This window comes from Salmo salar, chromosome 03 (assembly GCF_965601325.2).
Source record: "Salmo salar chromosome 03, fSalSal1, whole genome shotgun sequence".
In the NCBI taxonomy this organism is placed as follows: domain Eukaryota; kingdom Metazoa; phylum Chordata; class Actinopteri; order Salmoniformes; family Salmonidae; genus Salmo; species Salmo salar.
This window is the reverse complement of record NC_138293.1, coordinates 92885766-92909814: the sequence shown is the minus strand read 5'-3', so window position 1 is coordinate 92909814 and position 24049 is coordinate 92885766. Positions and strand designations below refer to the sequence as shown.

At 43.9% G+C, this 24049-nt stretch overlaps 1 pseudogene; it reads left to right on the top strand.

Annotated features, from left to right (window-relative positions):
* Positions 1 to 16189: 16189 nt before the first annotated feature.
* On the top strand, positions 16190 to 21795 carry LOC106601907 (tetraspanin-10 pseudogene; annotated as a pseudogene).
* The last annotated feature ends 2254 nt before the right edge of the window (positions 21796 to 24049 follow it).

Sequence of the window (24049 nt, the reverse complement as noted above, 5' to 3'; positions counted from 1 at the left end):
AAGTTCTGTAGGAGAACAGGATGTGGACAGCTCTCTTATAAACTCCCTAAACCAACCCCCACCTGCTGGGCTCCTCCCCTTTATAACCAGGACACCACTCTGTAAGCATATATATATATAAACACACACACACACACACACACACACACACACACACACACACACACACACACACACACACACACACACACACACACACACACACACACACACACACACACACACACACACACACACACACACACACACACACGGAAAGAAAGAAACGCTGGTCTGGAGGTCTGTAGTGTTACAGTGAAATGACATCTCTAAAGTCTGTCAGGAGGTCTGTAGTGTTACAGTGAAATGACATCTCTAAAGTCTGTCAGGAGGTCTGTAGTGTTACAGTGAAATGACATCTCTAAAGTCTGTCAGGAGGTCTGTAGTGTTACAGTGAAATGACATCTCTAAAGTCTGTCAGGAAGTTTGTAGTGTTACAGTGAAATGACATCTCTAAAGTCTGTCAGGAAGTCTGTAGTGTTACAGTGAAATGACATCTCTAAAGTCTGTCAGGAAGTTTGTAGTGTTACAGTGAAATGACATCTCTAAAGTCTGTCAGGAGGTCTGTAGTGTTACAGTGAAATGACATCTCTAAAGTCTGTCAGGAAGTTTGTAGTGTTACAGTGAAATGACATCTCTAAAGTCTGTCAGGAAGTTTGTAGTGTTACAGTGAAATGACATCTCTAAAGTCTGTCAGGGGGTCTGTAGTGTTACAGTGAAATGACATCTCTAAAGTCTGTCAGGAAGTTTGTAGTGTTACAGTGAAATGACATCTCTAAAGTCTGTCAGGAAGTTTGTAGTGTTACAGTGAAATTACATCTCTAAAGTCTGTCAGGAAGTTTGTAGTGTTACAGTGAAATTACATCTCTAAAGTCTGTCAGGAAGTTTGTAGTGTTACAGTGAAATGACATCTCTAAAGTCTGTCAGGAGGTCTGTAGTGTTACAGTGAAATGACATCTCTAAAGGCTGTCTGGAGGTCTGTAGTGTTACAGTGAAATTACATCTCTAAAGTCTGTCAGGAAGTTTGTAGTGTTACAGTGAAATGACATCTCTAAAGTCTGTCAGGAAGTTTGTAGTGTTACAGTGAAATTACATCTCTAAAGTCTGTCAGGAAGTTTGTAGTGTTACAGTGAAATGACATCTCTAAAGTCTGGTCCCAGATACAGTGGAGGTATTTGATGTGGAAGCAGCATCCCTCCTCCTCCCCCCTCCTCCTTCCTCCTCCTCCTCTTCCTCCAGTACTACATTCCTGAAGCCTACAGTAATCATCTGTGGAACATCTGGGCTCTGCCTGCAGCCCGACCAGCTCCGACCCCTCTCTAATACACTTTTCACACTACTGAACTGAACTGAACTGAGTCAAACCAAGCTGAGACAAGCTGAGAGGTTAACCCAGTCTTACAACCAGGGAATCACATACACACAATGACAGCTCATGAAGTTATAATAAAAACATTATTCAGCCAGTAAACTTAGGATAATAATACGTTACATCATTGTTTGGGCCGAGTCTGAATCATGTGATGGAGGAATGAAACACGTAACAATTTAATGAAAAAACGACACGTATACGCAGTTCATGTTCACAGAAAAGAATACACTTTGTTGTTGTCATGTTGTTGCAGTTTCCATGGTTATACACAGTGTTGCCTCATATTCCAGATGATGTAATAACCTATAGTTCAATAAAGATCCCATGGAGTTAACCAGACATCATGACAGAAACCAGATGATTTAATAACCTATAGTTCAATAAAGATCCCATGGAGTTAACCTGACATCCTGACAGAAACCAGATGATTTAATAGACTATAGTTCAATAAAGATCCCATGGAGTTAACCTAACATCATGACAGAAACCAGTACAGAAACACACAGCTTGTTTATTACTCTTGGTAGCATGTGATCATCCTGGCACAGTTATAAATGGATCTAATGATCTTGACATAACATGTTTCAATTCAAACATTACCGTACCAGAAAAACAGAGAATCGTTCCCTCTGGTGCTGGGCTGAGGAGAGGAAAGGAGGGGAGAGGAGAGGCAAGGAGTGGAGGGGAGGGGAGGGGAGAGTCTGTGGCCCAGTAAGGGCCAGCCCAGAGCCTGAGCCAGCTGGGTCTGGACATCCCTGCAGTGCAGAGAGCATCATGGAGTAGTGAGAAGAGATTCATGACTCCTGTGAGATATACTGTTTGTCTTCTGTGTTTCTTGACTCTGAAATGTTACAAACAGGTGTAGGAACTTTTGAGGAGAGAAAAATAAGAAACAGTTTTGATTTAACTTCTCACCAGAGAACAACATTGATGTATTGGAACCTGACAGACCAATGCTCTCTTTGGGACAGCGTGGGTTCCCCAGGAAGAACAGTTGAATGTTGACACTAACCTTTTTTGTCACAGGAACCAAAGCACTGACTGGAAACCAAAAGATTTGTTCCTAACAGAGACTCAATAAAATAGACCATGTATCAGTGAAACACAGTCTCTATTGAAATAGCAAGGAAGGGAAAACATTTAGCCACCCTACAACACTTTAAATAGCAGGCGGATGGAAAACATTTAGCCACCCTACAACACTTTTAATAGCAGGCGGATGGAAAACATTTAGCCACCCTACAACACTTTAAATAGCAGGTGGACAGGAAACATTTAGCCACCCTACAACACTTTTAATAGCAGGCGGATGGAAAACATTTAGCCACCCTACAACACTTTAAATAGCAGGCGGACAGGAAACATTTAGCCACCCTACAACACTTTAAATAGCAGGCGGACAGGAAACATTTAGCCACCCTACAACACTTTAAATAGCAGGCGGACAGGATACATTTAGCCACCCTACAACACTTTAAATAGCAGGCGGACAGGAAACATTTAGCCACCCTACAACACTTTAAATAGCAGGCGGACAGGATACATTTAGCCACCCTACAACACTTTAAATAGCAGGCGGATGGAAAACATTTAGCCACCCTACAACACTTTAAATAGCAGGCGGACAGGAAACATTTAGCCACCCTACAACACTTTAAATAGCAGGCGGACAGGAAACATTTAGCCACCCTACAACACTTTTAATAGCAGGCGGACAGGAAACATTTAGCCACCCTACAACACTTTAAATAGCAGGCGGATGGAAAACATTTAGCCACCCTACAACACTTTAAAAAGCAGGCGGATGGAAAACATTTAGCCACCCTACAACACTTTAAATAGCAGGCGGATGGAAAACATTTAGCCACCCTACAACACTTTAAATAGCAGGCGGATGGAAAACATTTAGCCACCCTACAACACTTTAAATAGCAGGCGGATGGAAAACATTTAGCCACCCTACAACACTTTAAATAGCAGGCGGATGGAAAACATTTAGCCACCCTACAACACTTTAAATAGCAGGCGGATGGAAAACATTTAGCCACCCTACAACACTTTAAATAGCAGGCGGACAGGAAACATTTAGCCACCCTACAACACTTTAAATAGCAGGCGGATGGAAAACATTTTGCCAGCATCCATCACATATTAAGACCAAAGGTTTACAAGTTATCTTATGATGATTTATCACAGAAAAGTGGTAATGTCCAGTGTTACAACAATAAGCTTTTTTGGTAAAAGCTTTTCAGGTAATTTGCGAGCAAAAATATAGCCCCTTTGACTGCATTCAGGTTATTCTACTGGCAGAATATTCCTGTACTGAGAGACCAGAGATGTAGAAACCAGATAGAACCCATTCCATGCAGCCACATGCTGTAGAAATAACCTGATCCCATTTATCACTGTGCAGGAATCTGACTGGACAGTACTGGCATGAGCACCAGAACAGATACGTATTGCAATGTGTGGAAAACTGACTACACATCAGAGCTATGCTTATTTATCCACAGATACGACAAGCTAAGACAAGATAAACTAACTGTATACTTCTCCAAAACATTGGTCCTGTTGTCCACTGAGATGGTACACCTCTAGCTCATAACACATGATGACTGGGTCCTGTCTATTGGCCCTGTGGACTACTGAGATGTACCATACACATGATGACTGGGTCCTGTCTATTGGCCCTGTGGACTACTGAGATGTACCATACACATGATGACTGGGTCCTGTCCACTGGCCCTGTGGACCACTGATATGTACCATACGCATGATGACTGGGTCCTGTCTATTGGCCCTGTGGACTACTGAGATGTACCATACGCATGATGACTGGGTCCTGTCCACTGGCCCTGTGGACCACTGAGATGTATCATAGACATGATGACTGGGTCCTGTCCACTGGCCCTGTGGACCACTGATATGTACCATACACATGATGACTGGGTCCTGTCCACTGGCCCTGTGGACCACTGAGATGTACCATACACATGATGACTGGGTCCTTAATAAGAGAATGATCTAATAAAGGTAAATGAATCAATAAACCATGATGAATTATTAGTCATACAGCATGGTTAATGAATAATCAATGTAATGATCAATGTAGGGATCGATTAGTCTGATTAGTTCCGGAAAGTCCAGGAACCACTGGAGAGGGAAAGAAATGTGTGTATGCAATTAGTATAGAGAGATAGAGAACCAGATGGTCAAGGGAGTAAAACCTCAGAGAGTTCCTAACCTTGAAGGAAAGGAACAGGCTGAGCCAGAAGGTGATAAACAGTGTGAGAAGTTTATGGGGGTTGCAGGTCACCAACGGATTGTGTGTAAATGCATGTGCGTAAGTAAGCAAGAACTATATAATGACTGTATTGTTATCCTGACGCCAGAACGTTCTCATGAATAAAGCTACAGAAACCTTTTGCAGAAAGCTGAGTCCTTGCCTAATTATTTTAACCCATCGTCTTACAAACCTTGGGCATTAGTCAAGGCGAATTGATTTTTGATTATTATCATCGAGATATTAAATTCCTTCAACAGTCCTGTCTATTGGCCCTGTGGACCACTGAGATGTACCATACACATGATGACTGGGTCCTGTCTACTGGCCCTGTGGACCACTGATATGTACCATACACATGATGACTGGGTCCTGTCCACTGGCCCTGTGGACCACTGAGATGTACCATACACATGATGACTGGGTCCTGTCCACTGGCCCTGTGGACCACTGAGATGTACCGTACACATGATGACTGGGTCCTGTCCACTGGCCCTGTGGACCACTGAGATGTACCATACACATGATGACTGGGTCCTGTCCACTGGCCCTGTGGACCACTGAGATGTACCATACACATGATGACTGGGTCCTGTCCACTGGCCCTGTGGACCACTGAGATGTACCGTACACATGATGACTGGGTCCTGTCCACTGGCCCTGTGGACCACTGAGATGTACCATACACATGACGACTGGGTCCTGTCCACTGGCCCTGTGGACCACTGAGATGTACCATACACATGATGACTGGGTCCTGTCTACTGGCCCTGTGGACCACTGAGATGGGAGGTGTGTTGTGTTCCAGTCAAGGACAGACACTGAGCCATGTGTGTGAAGGAACCTGCTGTGGGTGACAGACATGTATTACCTGCTGTTTCAACACTAGTGAGATTTCATGAACAGTTAATAAGGAGAGAAGGGTTATACCATCATTATAACAAAGAATTGCAGCTTATTTCAAAATCATTTACTTTTCTACTCATTTTAACAGCTAGGACAACGTGACTATGAAGTATCTCATTTTAACAGCTAGGACAACGTGACTATGAAGTATCTCATTATAACAGCTAGGACAACGTGACTATGAAGGATCTCATTTTAACCGCTAGGACAATGTGACTATGAAGTATCTAATTTTAACAGCTAGGACAACGTGACTATGAAGTATCTCATTATAACAGCTAGGACAACGTGACTATGAAGTATCTCATTATAACAGCTAGGACAACGTGACTATGAAGTATCTCATTATAACAGCTAGGACAACGTGACTATGAAGGATCTCATTTTAACCGCTAGGACAATGTGACTATGAAGTATCTAATTTTAACAGCTAGGACAACGTGACTATGAAGTATCTCATTATAACAGCTAGGACAACGTGACTATGAAGTATCTCATTATAACAGCTAGGACAACGTGACTATGAAGGATCTCATTTTAACCGCTAGGACAATGTGACTATGAAGTATCTAATTTTAACAGCTAGGACAACGTGACTATGAAGTATCTCATTTTAACAGCTAGGACAACGTGACTATAGAGTATCTCATTTTAACAGCTAGGACAACATGACTATAAAGTATCTCATTTTAACAGCTAGGACAACGTGACTATGAAGTATATCATTTTAACAGCTAGGACAACGTGACTGTGAAGTATATCAATTTAACAGCTAGGACAACGTGACTATGAAGGATCTCATTTTAACAGCTAGGACAACGTGACTATGATGTATCTCATCTTAACAGCTAGGACAATGTGACTATGAAGTATCTCATTATAACAGCTAGGACAACGTGACTATGATGTATCTCATTTTAACAGCTAGGACAACGTGACTATGATGTATCTCATTTTAACAGCTAGGACAACGTGACTATGAAGTATATCATTTTAACAGCTAGGACAACGTGACTATGAAGTATATCATTTTAACAGCTAGGACAACGTGACTATGAAGTATATCATTTTAACAGCTAGGACAATGTGACTATGAAGGATCTCATTTTAACAGCTAGGACAACGTGACTATGAAGTAAATCATTTTAACAGCAAGGACAACGTGACTATGAAGTATCTCATTTTAACAGCTAGGACAATGTGACTATGAAGTATCTCATTTTAACAGTTAGGACAACGTGACTATGAAGTATATCATTTTAACAGCTAGGACAACGTGACTATGAAATATCTATGATCATCCAGAAAACATTCCTTACCCCAGGATACTTCAACTGGTAACTATAATTCCTTATGGCAGGATACTTCAACTGGTAACTATCATTCCTTACCCCAGGACATTTCAACTGGTAACTATCATTCCTTACCCCAGGATACTTCAACTGGTAACTATCATCCCTTACCCCAGGATACTTCAACTGGTAACTATCATTCCTTACTCCAGGATACTTCAACTGGTAACTATCATTCCTTACTCCAGGATACTTCAACTGGTAACTATCATTCCTTACTCCAGGATACTTCAACTGGTAACTATCATTCCTTACTCCAGGATACTTCAACTGGTAACTATCATTCCTTACCCCAGGATACTTCAACTGGTAACTATCATTCCTTACCCCAGGATACTTCAACTGGTAACTATCATTCCTTACCCCAGGATACTTCAACTGGTAACTATCATTCCTTACTCCAGGATACTTCAACTGGTAACTATCATTCCTTACTCCAGGATACTTCAACTGGTAACTATCATTCCTTACCCCAGGATACTTCAACTGGTAACTATCATTCCTTACTCCAGGATACTTCAACTGGTAACTATCATTCCTTACTCCAGGATACTTCAACTGGTAACTATCATTCCTTACTCCAGGATACTTCAACTGGTGGCTATCATCCCTTACCCCAGGATACTTCAACTGGTGACTATCATTCCTTACCCCAGGATATTTCAATTGGTAACTATCATCCCTTACCCCAGGATATTTCAACTGGTAAATATCATCATTTCTGGGTAGATCTGATAGATTTATTGATGGGACAAGTAAACAATCAGCTGACATTTCAGCATGAATCACCTTCATTAGAGCCTATCTATGATCATCCATATGAATGAGGTGTGAGGCACAGGGAGTCCAGCCTTGGTTCTTCCCACCCTGGCCTGAGCTGGTGGTTCTTCCAACCCTGGCCTGCTTGATCCTGAGCAGTAAAACTATAATCCCTTCCAGAGCCCTGGGTGCAGGGCCAGCTCCAGCAGCTTCATCAAGCACCTCACTACAGCCCAAACCAACGCAGCACAGACCTGACGGGGAAAGATTGACAGCACAGGACCAAGGTGCCAAGGAGAAGGGGGATATCACACCATCTCTTTCGCTCTCATATTGTTCACTTCACCTTCTCACCATCTCTCTCTGCCTCTCATCATGCTCCTGTTTGTTGGTGATGGCAAGACATTTCAGTCTAGCTGATGGATTTAACAGACTTAGAAAACTAGGTCTCAGTCCTATACTGGAAAACAATATCCTCTGTGTTCTAACTCTGTGGACCCAGGCAGCCTCTGTATTCTAACTCTGGGGACCCAGGCAGCCTCTGTATTCTAACTGGGGACCCAGGCAGCCTCTGTGTTCTAACTCTGGGGACCCAGGCAGCCTCTGTGTTCTAACTCTGGGGCCCAGGCAGCCTCTGCGTTCTAACTCTGGGGCCCAGGCAGCCTCTGTGTTCTAACTCTGGGGACCCAGGTAGCCTCTGTGTTCTAACTCTGGGGCCCAGGCAGCCTCTGTGTTCTAACTCTGGGGACCCAGGCAGCCTCTGTGTTCTAACTCTGGGGCCCAGGCAGCCTCTGCGCTCTAACTCTGGGGCCCAGGCAGCCTCTGTGTTCTAACTCTGGGGACCCAGGCAGCCTCTGTATTCTAACTGGGGACCCAGGCAGCCTCTGTGTTCTATCTCTGGGGACCCAGGCAGCCTCTGTGTTCTAACTCTGGGGCCCAGGCAGCCTCTGCGTTCTAACTCTGGGGACCCAGGCAGCCTCTGTGTTCTAACTCTGGGGCCCAGGCAGCATACGAGAAGACACACTTCAGCAGAGACCCAGGCCTCTCTTCCTTGAATGGCATCCTATTCCCATATTGGACTATGTTTGACCAGGGCAAAAGAAGGGAAATGCCAGATTGAGGCCAGATAGAGAGAAATGGACACCTGTGACTTATGGTGGAGGATTTTCCATAACCCTGGACTAATCCTACACACACACAGGAATACACATTACTACACAGGAAGAGACAGTACTACACAGAAAGAGACAGTACTACACAGGAAGAGACAGTACTACTCAGGAAGAGACAGTACTACACAGGAAGAGACAGTACTACACAGGAAGAGACAGTACTACACAGGAAGACATTTACATTACATTACATTTAAGTCATTTTGCAGACGCTCTTATCCAGAGCGACTTACAAATTGGTGCATTCACCTTATGATATCCAGTGGAACAACCACTTTACAATAGTGCATCTAAATCTTTTAAGGGGGGGGGGGGGGGGGGTTAGAAGGATTACTTTATCCTATCCTAGGTATTCCTTAACCTGTTAGGGCTAGGGGGCAGTATTTGCACGGCTGGATAAAAAAAATGTACCCGATTTAATCTGGTTACTAATCCTACCCAGTAACTAGAATATGCATATACTTATTATATATGGATAGAAAACACTCTAACGTTTCTAAAACTGTTTGAATGGTGTCTGTGAGTATAACAGAACTCATTTGGCAGGCAAAACCCTGAGACATTTTCTGACAGGAAGTGGATACCTGATGTGTTGTATTACCTTTAAACCTATCCCATTGAAAAACACAGGGGCTGAGGAATATTTTGGCACTTCCTATTGCTTCCACTAGATGTCACCAGCCTTTACAAAGTGTTTTGAGTCTTCTGGAGGGAGATCTGACCGAACAAGAGCCATGGAACGATGATGGCCCATTAGACACCTGGCGCGCGAGTTCATGTTGGGTACCCTCGTTCCAATACGTTATAAAAGAGTATGCATTCGTCCACCTTGAATATTATTCATGTTCTGGTTAAAAAAGGCCCTAATGATTTATGCTATACAACGTTTGACATGTTTGAACGAACGTAAATATATTTTTTCCCCTCGTTCATGACGAGAAGTCCGGCTGGCTTAGATCATGTGCTAACAAGACGGAGATTTTTGGACATAAATGATGAGCTTTTTTGAACAAAACTACATTCGTTATGGACCTGTGATACCTGGAAGTGACATCTGATGAAGAGAATCAAAGGTAATGGATTATTTACATAGTATTTTCGATTTTAGATCTCCCCAACATGACGTCTAGTCTGTATCGCAACGCGTATTTTTCTGGGCGCAGTGCTCAGATTATTGCAAAGTGTGATTTCCCAGTAAGGTTATTTTTAAATCTGGCAAGTTGATTGCGTTCAAGAGATGTAAATCTATAATTCTTTAAATGACAATATAATATTTTACCAATGTTTTCTAATTTTAATTATTTCATTTGTGGTGTTGACTTGACTGCCGGTTATTGGAGGGAAACGATTTCCTCAACATCAATGCAATAGTAAAACGCTGTTTTTGGATATAAATATGAACTTGATAGAACTAAAAATGCATGCATTGTCTAACATAATGTCATCTGATGGAGATTGTAAAAGGTTAGTGCATCATTTTAGCTGGTTTTATGGTTTTGGTGACCCTGTCTTTGAATTGACAAAACATTACACACAACTCTTGTAAATGTACTGTCCTAACATACTCTAAATTTATGCTTTCGCCGTAAAACCTTTTTGAAATCGTAAAACGTGGTTAGATTAAGGAGATGTTTATCTTTCAAAGGGTGTAAAATAGTTGTATGTTTGAAAAATTTGAATTTTGACATTTATTTGGATTCAAATTTGCCGCTCTTGAAATGCACCTGCTGTTGATGGAGTGCACCACGGGGGGGACGCTAGCGTCCCACCTAGCCCATAGAGGTTAAAGAGGTGGGGTTTCAGGTGTCTCCGGAAGGTGGTGATTGACTCCGCTGTCCTGGCGTCGTGAGGGAGCTTGTTCCACCATTGGGGTGCCAGAGCAGCGAACAGTTTTGACTGGGCTGAGCGGGAACTGTGCTTCCTCAGAGGTAGGGGGGCCAGCAGGCCAGAGGTGGATGAACGCAGTGCCCTTGTTTGGGTGTAGGGCCTGATCAGAGCCTGAAGGTATGGAGGTGCCGTTCCCTTCACAGCTCCATAGGCAAGCACCATGGTCTTGTAGCGGATGCGAGCTTCAACTGGAAGCCAGTGGAGAGAGCAGAGGAGCGGGGTGACGTGAGAGAACTTGGGAAGGTTGAACACCAGACGGGCTGCGGCGTTCTGGATGAGTTGTAGGGGTTTAATGGCACAGGCAGGGAGCCCAGCCAACAGCGAGTTGCAGTAATCCAGACGGGAGATGACAAGTGCCTGGATTAGGACCTGCGCCGCTTCCTGTGTGAGGCAGGGTCGTACTCTGCGAATGTTGTAGAGCATGAACCTACAGGATCGGGTCACCGCCTTGATGTTAGTGGAGAACGACAGGGTGTTGTCCAGGATCACGCCAAGGTTCTTAGCACTCTGGGAGGAGGACACAAGGGAGTTGTCAACCGTGATGGCGAGATCATGGAACGGGCAGTCCTTCCCCGGGAGGAAGAGCAGCTCCGTCTTGCCGAGGTTCAGCTTGAGGTGGTGATCCGTCATCCACACTGATATGTCTTACAGACATGCAGAGATGCGATTCGCCTCCTGGTTATCAGAAGGGGGAAAGGAGAAGATTAATTGTGTGTCGTCTGCATAGCAATGATAGGAGAGACCATGTGAGGATATGACAGAGCCAAGTGACTTGGTGTATAGCGAGAATAGGAGAGGGCCTAGAACAGAGCCCTGGGGGACACCAGTGGTGAGAGCGCATGGTGCGGAGACAGATTCTCGCCACGCCACCTGGTAGGAGCGACCTGTCAGGTAGGACGCAATCCAAGCGTGGGCCGCGCCGGAGATGCCCAACTCGGAGAGGGTGGAGAGGAGGATCTGATGGTTCACAGTATCAAAGGCAGCAGATAGGTCTAGAAGGATGAGAGCAGAGGAGAGAGAGTTAGCTTTAGCAGTGCGGAGAGCCTCTGTGACACAGAGAAGAGCAGTCTCAGTTGAATGCCCAGTCTTGAAACCTGACTGATTAGGATCAAGAAGGTCATTCTGAGAGAGATAGCAGGAGAGCTGGCCAAGGACGGCACGTTCAAGAGTTTTGGAGAGAAAAGAAAGAAGGGATACTGGTCTGTAGTTGTTGACATCGGAGGGATCGAGTGTAGGTTTTTTCAGAAGGGGTGCAACTCTCGCTCTCTTGAAGACGGAAGGGACTTAGCCAGCGGTCAAGGATGAGTTGATGAGCGAGGTGAGGAAGGGGAGAAGGTCTCCGGAAATGGTCTGGAGAAGAGAGGAGGGGATAGGGTCAAGTGGGCAGGTTGTTGGGCGGCCGGCCGTCACAAGACGCGAGATTTCATCTGGAGAGAGAGGGGAGAAAGAGGTCAAAGCACAGGGTAGGGCAGTGTGAGCAGGACCAGCGGTGTCGTTTGACTTAGCAAACGAGGATCGGATATCGTCAACCTTCTTTTCAAAATGGTTGACGAAGTCATCCGCAGAGAGGGAGGGGGGGGGAGGGGGAGGAGGATTCAGGAGGGAGGAGAAGGTAGCAAAGAGCTTCCTAGGGTTAGAGGCAGATGCTTGGAATTTAGAGTGGTAGAAAGTGGCTTTAGCAGCAGAGACAGAAGAGGAGAATGTAGAGAGGAGGGAGTGAAAGGATGCCAGGTCCGCAGGGAGGCAAGTTTTCCTCCATTTCCGCTCGGCTGCCCGGAGCCCTGTTCTGTGAGCTCGTAGTGAGTCGTCGAGCCACGGAGCAGGAGGGGAGGACCGAGCCGGCCTGGAGGATAGGGGACAGAGAAAATCAAAGGATGCAGCAAAGGAGGAGAGGAGGGTTGAGGAGGCAGAATCAGGAGATAGGTTGGAGAAGGTTTGAGCAGAGGGAAGAGATGATAGGATGGAAGAGGAGAGAGTAGCGGGAGAGAGAGAGCGAAGGTTGGGACGGCGCAATACCATCCGAGTAGGGGCAGAGTGAGAAGTGTTGGATGAGAGCAAGAGGGAAAAGGATACAAGGTAGTGGTCGGAGATTTGGAGGGGAGTTGCAATGAGATTAGTGGAAGAACAGCATCTAGTAAAGATGAGGTCAAGCGTATTGCCTGCCTTGTGAGTACGGGCGAAGGTGAGACGGTGAGGTCAAAAGAGGAGAGGAGTGGAAAGAAGGAGGCAGAGAGGAATGAGTCAAAGGTAGACGTGGGGAGGTTAAAGTCACCCAGAACAGTGAGAGGTGAGCCATCCTCAGGAAAGGAACTTATCAAGGCGTCAAGCTCATTGATGAACTCTCCAAGGGAACCTGGAGGGCGATAAATGATAAGGATGTTAAGCTTGAAAGGGCTGGTAACTGTGACAGCATGGAATTCAAATGAGGAGATAGACAGATGGGTCAGGGAAGAAAGAGAGAATGTCCACTTGGGAGAGATGAGGATTCCAGTGCCACCACCCCGCTGGCTCGATGCTCTAGGGGTATGCGAGAACACGTGGGCAGACGAGGAGAGAGCAGTAGGAGTAGCAGTGTTATCTGTGGTAATCCATGTTTCCGTCAGCGCCAGGAAGTCTAGGGACTGGAGGGTAGCATAGGCTGAGATGAACTCAGCCTAGTTGGCTGCAGACCGGCAGTTGCCGAGGTGGGACCACCAGGTTAGAGTGGCAGCGGCCACACGGTGTGAAGCGTTTGTATGGCCTGTGCAGAGAGGAAAGAACAGGGATAGACAGATACATAGTTGACAAGCTACAGAAGTGTTGTTTCTTGTTTTATTGTCTCTTGTGTCTTTAGAGAACTGTTTCACTTTGATATCCTTTTTCTTCTGTCCTGATTTTCTCTTTCTTTTCTTCTGTTAACTAGATATTCTTTGTTGTTCTTCGTTAGCTAGCTAGCTTCTTCCAAAATAGTCCCTAGCAACTGCTTAGCAACTGGTAAACAATTCAGCTAGCTAAGATAACTACAATTTTATGAAAAATAGTTATTTTTCAAAAGCCTATCTTCTTTGTTTGTTGCTTGTTTTTTCTCCTATTCAGTCTTGCAGTTTTCTTTTGCTTTTTTCCGATGTACTTCACTCTAAAAACCATGTAAATTTCAATATTTGTAGGAGCTCATTTTTCAGCTGCTGCTGCTCAAATTGGAGTTCCGGAACAAAAGAGACAGTACTACACAGGAAGAGACAGTACTACACAGGAAGAGACAGTACTACACAGGAAGAGATAGTACTACACAGGAAGAGATAGTACTACACAGGAAGATACAGTAGTACACAGGAAGATACAGTACTACACAGGAAGATACAGTACTACACAGGAAGAGACAGTACTACACATGAAGAGACAGTACTACACAGGAAGAGACAATACTACACAGAAATAAACAGTACTACACAGGAAGAGACAGTACTACACAGGAAGGGACAATACCACACAAGAAGAGACAGTAATACACAAGAAGAGACGGTAATACACAGGAGGAGACAGTACTACACAAGAAGAGACTTAACTACACAGGAAGAGACAGTAATACACAGGAAGAGACAGTACCACACAGGAAGAGACAGTGCTATACAGGAAGAGGCAAAGGAGCTGATCATGGACAACAGGAAAAGGCGGGCCGAACAGGCCCATTAACATCGACGGGGCTGTAGTGGAGCGGGTCGAGAGTTTCAAGTTCCTTGGTGTCCACATCACCAAAGAACTATCATAGACCAAACACATCAAGACAGTTGTGAAGAGGGCATGACAAAACCTTTTCCCCCTCAGAAGACTGAAAAGATTTGGCATGGGTCCCCAGATCCTCAAAAAGTTCAATAGCTGCACCATCGAGAGCATCCTGACCGTTTGCATCACCGCCTGGTATGGCAACTGCTCGGCATCTGACCGTAAGGCGCGACAGAGGGTAGTGCGTACGACCCAGTACATCACTGGGGCCAAGCTTCCTGCCATCCAGGACCTATATTATAGGCGGTGTCAGAGGAAAGCCCATAAAATTATCAGAGACTCCAGTCACCCAAGTCATAGACTGTTATCTCTGCTACCGCACAGTAAGTGGTACCGGAGCGCCAAGTCTAGGACCAAAAGGCTCCTCAACAGCTTCTACCCCCCAGCCGTAAGACTGCTGAACAATTAACCAAATGTTCACCGGACTATTTACGTTGACATTTTTTTTGTACTCTGCTGCTTCTCGCTGTTTATTATCTATGCATAGTCACTTCACCCCTACCTACATGTAATCTGTACCCCCACACACTGACTCTGTACCGGTACCCCCTGTATATAGCCTCGTTATTGTTATGTCATTGTGTAACTTTTATAATTACATTTTTTTGTATTTTTGTATTTAAAAAAAAATAATAGCAATCTTTATATATATATATATATATATATATATATAATTATTATTATTTTTTTACTTTAGTTTATTTCGTAAATATTTTCTTAACTCTTCTTGAACTCCACTGTTGGTTAAGGGCTTGTAAGTAAGCATTTCACAGTAAGGTCTAAACTTATTGTTGTTGTATTTGGCTCATGTGACAAATAAAGTTTGATTTGATTTACTACACAGGAGAGACGTCCTCCTTTGTAGAGAGCAGGTAGGTCAGCTACTGTAATCACCAATAGATTAATTCTCCAATAAGATAATGTACAGTCCTGTGTGTGTGTGTGTGTGTGTGTGTGTGTGTGTGTGTGTGTGTGTGTGTGTGTGTGTGTGTGTGTGTGTGTGTGTGTGTGTGTGTGTGTGTGTGTGTGTGTGTGTGTATTGGGGAGGGAGAAGAGTCCATATACTATAGAAATTACTTTTCCCTCGTTCCCAAAGGTCCATTATAAAGAATAGACCACTAGATTGTAGAGTGTGTAAATAATTGAACGTTTTGTTTACAGTCAAATTCTAATTTGTTCACATTGGAAGCATCTGAAGACTAGACTGATTAAATGGTTCAGGTGTTGATGTTTTGAAATATTGCAAACCCTGTTGAAGAGTTGGACAGAGTGAGGAGACCTGTGGGAGCTGCTAATAGAAATCAGTATGGAGTTGTTTATGTCCTCCTCTGAAGGAGCACTGAGCTGCATAGTGCACGCACACACACACACACACACACACACACACACACACACACACACACACACACACACACACACACACACACACACACACACACACACACACACACACACACACACACACACACACACACACACACACGGCTTCTGGAGTCAGACAGGTTCCATGCTGAGAGGTGAACATGTTCATATACAGTTGCTATAACAACACACACTAGTCAGCTCTGTAACATGTTTATATACAGTTGCTATAACAAAACACAGTAAAGTTAGCCATTTCGACCTCTCTTGATAGCTGTTTGGATCCCTTCGTTCTATGGGTGGAAATGTGTGTGACTGTGGTGGTCTCAGTGGAAACTCTCTGTCATTCACTGGCGAGGTGAGCCCGTAATTCCAGTAGAATAATTGTCTTATTAGAGCAGACTGAATCTGGTCACTGTAACTCACGTTCACCTCAAATCATTTATGGTCAATTGGAGGGACAATCAGTTCCAGAGAGAGTATAATCTACATATTTCATGACTCTAGTTGACTGGCCATGAGGAGGAAGGTGTTGAGTTGGTCAGCAGTCCCAGAACATTAGAAAACATTTAAAAACCTGGAAGATCTACACATATTCCTCTCCTCAGGATATCTACCTCAACTGCACTGAGATACCCTGAACCAAAACAGGATCCAAAGCAACAAGAAGAGCCAAGACAAATAGAGGATGGGAGGACTGGGAGTAAAACTACAGGAGACCTGGACCTGAGACCTACCAGCTACCTACTGGGACAAACCTGGACCTGAGACCTACCAGCTACCTACTGGGACAAACCTGGACCTGAGACCTACCAGCTACCTACTGGGACATACCTGGACCTGAGACCTACCAGCTACCTACTGGGACAAACCTGGACCTGAGACCTACCAGCTACCTACTGGGACATACCTGGACCTGAGACCTACCAGCTACCTGCTGGGACATACCTGGACCTGAGAACAACCAGATACCTACTGGGACAAACCTGGACCTGAGACCTACCAGCTACCTACTGGGACAAACCTGGACCTGAGACCTACCAGCTACCTACTGGGACAAACCTGGACCTGAGACCTACCAGCTACCTACTGGGACAAACCTGGACCTGAGACCTACCAGCTACCTACTGGGACAAATCTGGACCTGAGATCTACCAGCTACCTACTGGGACAAACCTGGACCTGAGACCTACAAGCTACCTACTGGGACAAACCTGGACCTGAGACCTACCAGCTACCTACTGGGACAAACCTGGACCTGAGACCTACCAGCTACCTACTGGGACAAATCTGGACCTGAGATCTACCAGCTACCTACTGGGACAAACCTGGACCTGAGACCTACCAGCTACCTACTGGGACATACCTGGCCTTGGAGCCTGGAGGTGTCAACTCTGAGGTGATGGATGACTGGATCTCAGAGGTGGACTGCAGCACTTCCAATACAATGCTACACCTGATTCCGATATAAACATGCTTCTGAATACATTAAATACATGAATCCATTGCAGCCCTATATTGGTGTTGTGGGATTGACAGTGTTAACAATGTGTAATCACTGATTGACAGTGTTCACAACAGAGATAAAGTAGATATGTAAATACTGTGTTGTTGACTGACTGATTATTGAAGCAGAACAACAGAATTCCTCTGAGCAACTCCTGTGGAGGCCATCTACAGTCAATACAAGCTGTTAGGTTAGCACTACTGCCCCCTGCAGGTGATATGAAGGAAGTGTTACTTCAATTGTAAAGAAACTGATCACTAGCAGTCCTCCAACAGGCCAGGTGGAAGTTCATAGACTTCACATACAGCATCATAATAATTACTTTCATACACTCTTATACTCTCTAGATCTCTATTATTCAGATGAGCTATCTGTTGGGACTGAGTCCAATCTGACAGCCTCTGATAGTTTCATGATTTTGGGGTGGCAGGTAGCCTAGCGTTTAGAGCCAGTAACCGAAAGGTTGCTGGATCGAATCCCCGAGCTGACAAGGATTTCAAGAGGATAATTTTTATTTATGGGCTGGCATATCTAGCCATAAGAGATTCACTTTTAATGCCAAAGTAGATTTTAAAGAGACAAGGTGGAGGTATTTTTCTGCGTAGAGAGAGAAATAGAACACATCCCTGACCATACTGTGATAAAATGAAGCCTTTCCTCCTCCTTACCCTACAGATCCTTAACGTGCTGGAATTGCTTTTTGTTGTGTCCCGGGGTGGAATTAAAAAAGTTATTCTGGAAACTCAGCACTGTAAAATAAATAACCATGGGAATTCAACTAAAATAATATACTAAAAATAATATTTTGTGTCTATATGTGGCTTTGGGAAATTGGTTTCCCTCCATTTCCACCCCTGGTTAAATTGGTTTCCATGCGTTCCCTCCATTTCCACCCCTGGTTAAATTGGTTTCCATGCGTTCCCTCCATTTCCACCCCTGGTTAAATTGGTTTCCATGCGTTCCCTCCATTTCCACCCCTGGTTAAATTGGTTTCCATGCGTTCCCTCCATTTCCACCCCTGGTTAAATTGGTTTCCATGCGTTCCCTCCATTTCCACCCCTGGTTAAATTGGTTTCCATGCGTTCCCTCCATTTCCACCCCCTGGTTAAATTGGTTTCCATGCGTTCCCTCCATTTCCACCCCCTGGTTAAATTGGTTTCCATGCGTTCCCTCCATTTCCACCCCCTGGTTAAATTGGTTTCCATGCGTTCCCTCCATTTCCACCCCTGGTTAAATTGGTTTCCATGCGTTCCCTCCATTTCCACCCCTGGTTAAATTGGTTTCCATGCGTTCCCTCCATTTCCACCCCTGGTTAAGTCTAAAGTTTGCTATTGTTTTCACTTCATTCTTTTTGAATTCATTTAGTCTACCATAGATACACTCATTGGCTAAAACACACAACATGCTCACAACATTCTCACAATTCTGTATTATGATGTCATTCCACAGCATCATCACATGGCTGTTGTGGATCAAAGTGCGGTCTGTTCCCTGAGCATCTCTTCTTCCTGTAACACTCGGGTGAAGTTGCCCTGAGTAGACGCTGATCTTGGGTCAGTTTGGCATTTTCCCCACTAATGGTTAAGGTTAGGATTGGGGTGGCTAAGCTGATCTTAGATCTGTACCTAGGGGAAACTTCACCCTGGAGTGTAACAGTCATTGAGGCGTGATCTGATTACTTAATCGCCTGCACTGTGACTCTCACATGATGCTCCTAGAATCCCTGGGAGCCCTGGGCTATATTCATTAGGAACCAAACAGACTAACCCTAACCTTAACCCTCACACATGATGTTGCTGGAATCCCTGGGAGCCCTGGGATTTATTCATTAGGATCCAAACAAAAGCAACGGGTCGAAACAGGGAGGAATCTACATGAATTTGACCAATAAAAAACTCTAGTTCCGTTACAAGTTATTTTGTTACAGTGTAGACTAATGAATACACACTTCTGGCTGCTGGAGCCCCGCGCTAACTACCCACCCACCACACCACACTGCATAGAGCTGTACTGACCTGGCTTCCACCACCTCAACTCTCTCCCTTTCCCCTCAGACAGTCTCCTTTCCTCTCCTCTAGTCTCTTAAACTGACCGGAAGACAGGGAGAACAGCCTCTCACACATTGATTAGTTGAGAGGACAAGGGAAGAAAAGTTTCTGAGAGGACAGGAGAATAATATTTTCTGAGAGGACAAGGGAAGAAAAGTTTCTGAGAGGACAGGAGAATAATATTTTCTGAGAGGACAAGGGAAGAAAAGTTTCTGAGAGGACAGGAGAATAATATTTTCTGAGAGGACAGTGGAAGAATAGTTTCCTAGAAGACAGGAGAATAATATTTTCTGAGAGGACAAAGGAAGAAAAGTTTCTGAGAGGACAGGAGAATAATATTTTCTGAGAGGACAAGGGAAGAAAAGTTTCTGAGAGGACAGGAGAATAATATTTTCTGAGAGGACAAGGGAAGAAAAGTTTCTGAGAGGACAGGAGAATAATATTTTCTGAGAGGACAAGGGAAGAAAAGTTTCTGAGAGGACAGGAGAATAATATTTTCTGAGAGGACAAGGGAAGAAAAGTTTCTGAGAGGACAGGAGAATAATATTTTCTGAGAGGACAAGGGAAGAACATTTTCTGAGAGGACAGAGGGAGAACCGTTTCCTGGCAGCTAGGAAGATGAGGAGGTTGCAGTCCATGAGATGGTTTTGTTTTCCCTGGTTGAGGAGAGAGAACACACAGACTGAGACCAGCCCACTCATACCAAAGGTACAGTAACTGTATGTCTGTCTGACAACCTGTATACTGTTAGTTATGTACTCACTGTACATCATAATGAATAGAGTTTACAGTCCCATCAACGTTGCAAGCATAGAAAAATAATTCAATAAAAGGACTTGCAACCTTTAACCCTGTCAGTTTGACTGGTAAAGTCATGCGTAAACTGCAATGGCTACCAGTTACCCATTATGCAATTCTTGATTTGGATGGGGAGACCCGTTCTATAGATTCTAATTATATGGTTACAAGTAGGCTAAACCTAAAGACAACGACTACTGTACGTAGTCTGAATTTGATGAGTTGTTTTTGTCTCAGTGAAATCTCATTGTTTATTGTCTGTCCTGTTTCCTCTTTGAAGACAGACACAGATAGAGAGTTGTCAGGAGTCCTTCAGGGGACTGAGGAGAGCAGCACAGAAGAACAGGCTCCAGAACCAGGACCAAATGATGGACCAGGGAACCAGGGTAGAACCAGGGAGGTAAAACCCAGAGCCTATAGCAGTCCTTTCTCCCTGAGAGACCTCCTTCTCAAGTACCCCCTGTTCTTCAGCAACCTCCTCTTCACAGTGCTAGGCCTGGTGGTCCTGGCCCTGGGACTGTGGGGCCTCATCAACAAGGAATCCTTCGCTCAGGACAAAATAGGACAGATCAGCACCGACCCCATGCTGGTGTTTGTGATGCTGGGCTTGGTGCTGTCTACCCTCTGCCTGTCAGGCTGTGTGGGGGCTCTGAGAGAGAACTGCTGCCTGCTCCAGGTCTCCTCAGCCACCGTGCTGGTCCTGGTAGCAGCCCAGGTCCTAGCGGCCATCGTGGCCTACAGCCTGCAGGGACAGATAGATGGATACCTGAGGTCAGGTATGCTGGCTGCCATGGTACGTTACCAGGATGACCTGGACCTGAGGTTCATCACAGATGAGATCCAGATAGGACTGCAGTGCTGTGGGGCCGACAAGTACAGAGACTGGGAGGTCAACATGTGAGTGAGATGTGACTGACCAGACCATTGACATGATGACTTGTGATGACATGGTCCATTGACTGACACACAGCCTTATGAACTGATGTCTGTCAATGAGGGTTGTTAGTATCATTTTGATAGTTTTGTTCGTTATGAGCAGGTTTCTCTTGTAAAATAGATTTCATCTCAGAGAATTACCTGTATGAACAAAGACGAAATTAAATGTATAAAATATAAATCTGTCAAAGATGATATGTTACATAACTAGGGTTATTGCTTTTATGTCACATAACATTATCCAAGCAGGCAATTTAATTGGTTACAGTCCTTGCTTTTCTCCTCCCATGTCCTCTTCATCCCAGGTACTATAACTGCTCTGCCCCGGGGGTGCTGTCCTGTGGGGTCCCTGCTACCTGCTGTGTGGACCCCCTGGGGAACGGCACGGTGTGGAACTCCCAGTGTGGAGTAGGATCCCAGCAGCTGGATGAATTCTCTGCCCAGAGCGTCATCTTTCTGGGGGGCTGTCTGGGGGGCATGTCCCGCTGGATAGAGCAGCACACAGGCCTGATAGGAGCCGTGGGTATCGTCCTACTGGGGATTCAGATCATCCCTCTGTTCCTCACCACACGACTGATGGATAACATCCAGTGCAGTAAAGCTACAAGATAATAACATATAGTGGAGTAAAGCTACAATTTAACATCTAGTGGAGTAAAGCTACAAGATAATAACATATAGTGGAGTAAAGCTACAAGATAATAACATCTAGTGGAGTAAAGCTACAAGATAACATCTAGTGGAGTAAAGCTACAAGATAATAACATATAGTGGAGTAAAGCTACAAGATAATAACACCTAGTGGAGTAAAGCTACAAGATAATAACATAAAGTGGAGTAAAGCTACAAGATAATAACATATAGTGGAGTAAGACTACAATTTAACATCTGGTGGAGTAAAGCTACAATTTAACATCTGGTGGAGTAAAGCTACAATTTAACATCTGGTGGAGTAAAGCTACAATATAATAACATATAGTGGAGTAAAGCTACAAGATAACATATAGTGAAGTAAAGCTACAAGATAACATATAGTGAAGTAAAGCTACAATATAATAATATCTAGTGGAGTAAAGCTACAGGATAATAACATATAATGGAGTAAATCTACAAGATAACATTTAGTGAAGTAAGCAAGAAGATAACCTATAGTGAAGTAAAGCTACAAGATAATAACATATAGTGGTGTAAAGCTACAAGATAATAACATCTAGTGGAGTAAAGCTACAAGATAATAACATATAGTGGAGTAAAGCTACAAAATAATAATATCTAGTGGAGTAAAGCTACAAGATAATAACATATAGTGGAGTAAAGCTACAAGATACCTTCTAGTGGAGTAAAGCTACAAGATAATAACATATAGTGGAGTAAAGCTACAAGAAAATAACATATAGTGGAGTAAAGCTACAAGATAATAACATCTAGTGGAGTAAAGCTACAAGATACCTTCTAGTGGAGTAAAGCTACAAGATAATAACATATAGTGGAGTAAAGCTACAAGAAAATAACATATAGTGGAGTAAAGCTACAAGATAATAGCATCTAGTGGAGTAAAGCTACAAGATAATAACATCTAGTGGAGTAAAGCTACAAGATAATAACATCTAGTGGAGTAAAGCTACAAGATAATAACATCTAGTGGAGTAAAGCTACAAGATAATAACATATAGTGGAGTAAAGCTACAGGATAATAACATCTAGTGGTGTAAAGCTACAAGATAACATCCATAATGCTAGCTGGACTCTTATTATCACTATGTGCTGATGGACAAAAACTGTAACCATGGAAATGTATTATGATGATTACACAGTAAATGTCCTTGCTAGTGTGTTAGTGGAACACTACAATGTACTGGCTAGTGTGTTAGTGAATACTACAATGTACTGGTTAGTGTGTTAGTGGAACACTACAATGTACTGGCTAGTGTGTTAGTGGAACACTACAATGTCCTGGCTAGTGTGTTAGTGAAACACTACAATGTACTGGCTAGTGTGTTAGTGAATACTACAATGTACTGGCTAGTGTGTTTGTGGAACACTACAATGTACTGGCTAGTGTGTTAGTGGAACACTACAATGTACAGGCTAGTGTGTTTGTGGAACACTACAATGTACTGGCTAGTGTGTTAGTGGAACACTACAATGTATTGGCTAGTGTGTTAGTGGAACACTACAATGTATTGGCTAGTGTGTTAGTGGAACACTACAATGTACTGGCTAGTGTGTTAGTGGAACACTACAATGTATTGGCTAGTGTGTTAGTGGAACACTACAATGTATTGGCTAGTGTGTTAGTGGAACACTACAATGTATTGGCTAGTGTGTTAGTGGAACACTACAATGTACTGGCTAGTGTGTTAGTGGAACACTACAATGTACTGGCTAGTGTGTTAGTGGAACACTACAATGTACTGGCTAGTGTGTTAGTGGAACACTACAATGTACTGGCTAGTGTGTTAGTCGAACAAGACAATATAGTTGGCAAACAGACTAATGTGAAGTACAGTAGAGACACCAAACATGTCTACCATGATATCAGAGATGGAACGTGTCCACTTTGGATTCAGGAGACCACAACAATACAAACCAACAGTCAGGCAGCCTCCAAAATATATTGTTGTTGTTTGACTCTGATCAGTCCAAATTCTGCTGTGATTGATCCAGTTGCAACTAGATCACAGACTCCCTCTGTAAATCCCTCTGTTATTGAAGCTGACGACAGACAGAGAGGATTGTGGGTGTTGTACTCTCTATGCTCAAGAGCAGTGTTCAGTTAGGAGTCAGTTAAGATTCAGTTAGGAATCAGTTAGGATTCAGGTAAGATTCAGTTAGGAATTCAACATGAAATTCCATCGGGGACTAC